This window comes from Otolemur garnettii, unplaced genomic scaffold, assembly GCF_000181295.1.
Source record: "Otolemur garnettii isolate 467f Iridium unplaced genomic scaffold, OtoGar3 scaffold00050, whole genome shotgun sequence".
NCBI classification, from domain to species: domain Eukaryota; kingdom Metazoa; phylum Chordata; class Mammalia; order Primates; family Galagidae; genus Otolemur; species Otolemur garnettii.
In genome coordinates this window covers 9,884,127-9,888,606 of record NW_003852445.1, presented here as the reverse complement: position 1 = coordinate 9,888,606, position 4,480 = coordinate 9,884,127, and the positions used below count along the sequence as shown (strand labels likewise).

Genomic DNA, 4,480 nt, shown 5'->3' with positions numbered 1-4,480 from the left:
TGTAGTCCCAGCTACTTGGGAGGCTGAGGCAGGAGACTCGCTTGAGCCCAGGAGTTGGAGGTTGCTGTGAGCGTGATACCATGGCACTCTACCCAGGGGGGATAGCTTGAGGCTCCGTCTCAAAAAAAAAAAAAAAAATCTATTTCCCTATTCACTAAAAAAGGCCTAGAAATAATAACAAACCCAATAGCGACAAGCTAGCTGGGTTAGTTCCCAGACTTTGGTCTCAAAATACCATTTCTCACTACAAGAAACAAGTCCTTTTTAGGGAAATGGTCAATTCCAGTTCTTGAGTAAGAAATATACAAGAAGTGCTTTGGAATATCTTGCTATACCAGAAAGTAAGAAACTAACAAAGACTACTAGGATTATATCAATTATTATTGATAGTAAACGTGAAGAAGATCCCACCAACCAAAGATGGAAAAATTTGAGCATCAAAAAGAATAAATGCAATGAATTGAAGCATGTCAAATATATATATAGATATAGATATATAGGGTGGACACAAAGTTTCTGTGCAATTTAAAATAGTTTAACATAGTAAATTGCACGCAAACTTTATTTACCTGTGTATATTTAAAAACTCTGAATCTGTAATAATATTAACAATAAAGGATTTATTGGTCACTTTTGGCAGATGCTAAAAGAACCAAGTTAAGGGGAATGGGGGGTGAGAGTGTATGGCACACCTCTTGGGGGCAGGACACTAGTATAAGAGGGATTTTATCTAATAAATGCAATCAGTTATCTAATTCTTTGTACCCTCAATGAATCCCAGGCAATTTAAAAAAATAATTAAAAAAAAAAAAAGAACCAAGTTAATATTCTGAAAACTGGTTTAGTAAAGGGACAATGGGGAAAGAATCAGGAATTTAAACTTGCTTGAGCTCAGGAGTTCCAAACCAGCCCAAGCAAAAGTGAAACCCCTATCTCTACTAAAAATAGAAAAATCTAGCCAGGCATTGTGGCGGCTGCCTGTACCTACTTGGGAGGCTGAGGTGAGAGGATGGCTCAAACCCAGAAGTTTGAGGTTGCTGTACCCAGGGTGAAAGAGTGAGGTTCTCATCTCCCTGCCCCTTCCCCCCAAAAAGGTAACTCACAGGCCAGGTGCAGTGGCTCATGCCTATACTCAATCCTAGCACTTTATTCTAGGAGGCCAAGGCAGATGGATTGCTTGAGCTTAGGAGTTCAAGACTAGCCTAAGAGTGAAATCCTATCTCTACTAAAAAGAGAAAAAGTAAGCCAGGCATTATGGCAGGCACCTGTAGTCCCAGCTGAGGGACTGAGGGAGGCTGAGGCAAGAGGATCTCTTGAGCCCTGGAGTTTGAGGTTACTGTGAGCTATGATGCCACTGGCATTCGATCTAGGGTGATAAGAGATGCTATCTCAGAAAACACACACACACACACACACACACACACACACACACAAAGGAATTTAAACTCCATTTCCTGTATGAACTCTGCATCTGGCTACCAAATAGAAGAGGGAAATTTTTAATAGTACTACTCTAACACTCCTATAATAAAGAGTATTTTATAATACTATTATTAATACTCACTATTTTATAATAAGTGATATTATAAGAAATCACTCTAATAAGAAAAAGGATCTAGGCAAAGATCACCAATCACTGCTACAAACCCTTAGGGAAAAGCTGGCACAGGCATGAGCCAGCACTGTGTTTGAGCAGGCTTGACTGGCTCACCAGACCCAGTTGTTCAATTTTCAGCAATGTTGTAGCCAGTTAGCATGGTGCTGGTAGCTAAAAACCAGCCATGGTAGGAATATCTATACTACGTGGATTAGCATAAATCAGGGAAATGCTACAAATCAGATTGCTCCCCGGTACTGCCACAATCCACCCCAAGCTGGTTGTTAAATATTTACTAGCACACCAATGGATAAGGCTACAAACACCTGAATATACTGATCCATCTTAACATTACAGAAAAAGAGACAATCAGATACTATGAGCATCCTGTTAAAAGCATAAAACATCAGGTGAAGTAATCTTGCCAAAAAACTGGGGGTTGGGAGGAAGGAACAGAGGAACATGTTAAATGATACTACAAGGATATAAGCAGCAAAAATCTAGAATACAGGGAAGTCTATAGGACCAAAGATCCAGTTTCCAAAGAAAATAAATTGTAAGGGAAAGAAGGGTAGGGGGTTGGGTGACTATAGCGTAAAAGAGACAAATCAGCTAAATGCAATGTATGAGCCTTGTTTGGATTCTGATTTGAACCAACCAAATGCAAAAATATATGACTGAACACTAGCTGGATAGTTTGATATTAAGCTTGATATTTTTCAGGTATGGCATGGTAACAAGGTTATATTTTTTAAATATCTTTAAGTGATACATGCTGATATATTTACAGATGAAATGATATTATGGTGTACAGAGGGGACACAGGGATAAAGAAGAAAGAAGATTAGCTAGGGCGGGCCACATGCCTATAATCCTAGCTACGTGGGAGACTGAAGTGGGAGAATTGTTTGAAGCCAGGAGTTGGGAGACCAGCCTGGGCAATATAGAGTCTCCCCATTTCAAAGAAAAATAAAGAGATAACAAGGTTGGTCATGAATTGATAATTGTTGAGATTGGTTAATGGATGCATGGGAGTATATTATAGTATTATCTCTTTTGTATACTTTGTAAATTTCCCATTATAAAAAAGTGTTAAAATAACAAAAAGAACTTACACTGGTGTTTATCAAACTTGTATGGCTCAAAATATGCTTATTTTACATTATAAATTCTTGTTTTAAAGCAGGGTTTTTGCTTTAATTTTGAGATACAGAGACTTCTAGAGTCTACTCTCTAAATTGGCAAAGTAGGCTTGGTGCCTGTAGCTCAGAGGGCACCAGCCACATACACCAGAGCTGGCAGGTTCGAACCCAGCCTGGGCCTGCCAATCAACAATGACAACTACAACCAAAAAATAGCCAGGCATTGTGGTGGGCGCCTGTAGTTTCAGCCACTTGGGAGGCTGAGGCAAGAGAATCACTTAAGCCCAAGAGTTTGAGGTTGCTGTGAGCTGTGACTCCAGAGCACTCTACCAAGGGTGACATAGTGGGACTCTGTCTCTAAAAAAAAAAAAATTGGCAAAGTAGGTACAATAATTTTAAACTAAACTACTGATTTATCAAACTTTAGTGAACATCAGAATCACCTGGTGAGATTGTTAAGACAGATGCTAGGACCTATCTCCAAAGTTTCTGCTTCAGTAAGTTTGGAATGAAATCTGAGAATTTTCACTTTTAACAAGTTCCCAAATGATGCTGATGCTACTCATTAAGGATCTACACTGAGAATTGATCTAAAGATCTAGTCTCTAAAATAAAATAACTAAATAATTTTGTAAGAAGTTTTAAACAGGGCAGCGCCTGTGGCTCAGTGGGTAGGGCACCAGCCCCATATACCGAGGGTGGTGGGTTTGAACCCGGCCCCGGCCAAACTGCAATAAAAAATAGCCAGGCCTTGTGGCTGGCACCTGTAGTCCCAGCTGAGACAAGGGAGACTGAGGCAAGAGAATTTCCTAAGCCCAGGAATTGGAGGTGGCTGTGATCTATAACGCCACAGCACTCTACCAAGGGCGATAAAATGAGACTCTGTCTCTGAAAAAAAAGGAAAAAAAAAAAAGAAGTGTTAAACATATATATAAAATGTCATTCTTACTAAGGACTCAAAAGCATCCAGAAATATTTCAAGGAATGTAAGCTATGGTTTTGCCTGCTTAAAACTGTGGGAGCGGCTCGGCGCCTGTGGCTCAGGCGGCTAAGGCGCCAACCACACACACCTAAGGTGGTGGGTTCGAGTTTGCATCTACAAACTGAGGATAAAACTACCCACCACATAGCATTTTTGGTTTTTTTTTTTTTTTGAGACAGAGTCCCACTATGTGGCCCTCAGTAGAGTGCCGTGGCATCATAGCTCACAACAACCTCAAACTGTTGGGCTCAAGCGATTCTCCTGCCTCAGCCTCCCAAGCAGCTGGGATGTCATAACTCACAGCAACCCTCTCAAACTTTTGGGCTCAAGTAATTCTCTTGCCTCAGCCTCCAAAGTAGCTGGGACTACAGGCACCCACCGTAACACCTGGCTATTTTTACAAACAGGGCTTACTCTAGCTCAGTCTGGTTTCGAACTTGTGAGCTCAGGTGATAACGCTTTCCTTGGCCTCCCAGAGTGGTAGGATTAAAAGTATGAGCCACCGTGCTCGGCCTTTCAAATTCAGTCTTAACATTAGAAGATTAAATAGTTAAGAATTATCAAAAATCATAAAGTTGGCTCGGCACCTATAGCTCAATGGGCTGGGGCGCCAGCCAAGTACACCTAAGGTGGCGGGTTCGAATCCCCAGCCCGGGCCCGCCAAACAACAATGACGACTGCAGCCAAAAAATGGCCAGGCGTTGTGGCGGGCGCCTGTGGTCCCAGCTAGTTGGGAGGCGGAGGCAGGAGACTCGCTTG

The 4,480-nt window shown here is 41.4% G+C and overlaps 1 protein-coding gene across 1 annotated transcript in view; it reads right to left on the bottom strand.

Annotated features, from left to right (window-relative positions):
• Positions 1-4,480, bottom strand: part of TMEM62 (transmembrane protein 62) — a 44,348-nt gene that overhangs the window by 13,280 nt on the left and 26,588 nt on the right. The window lies entirely within an intron of this gene.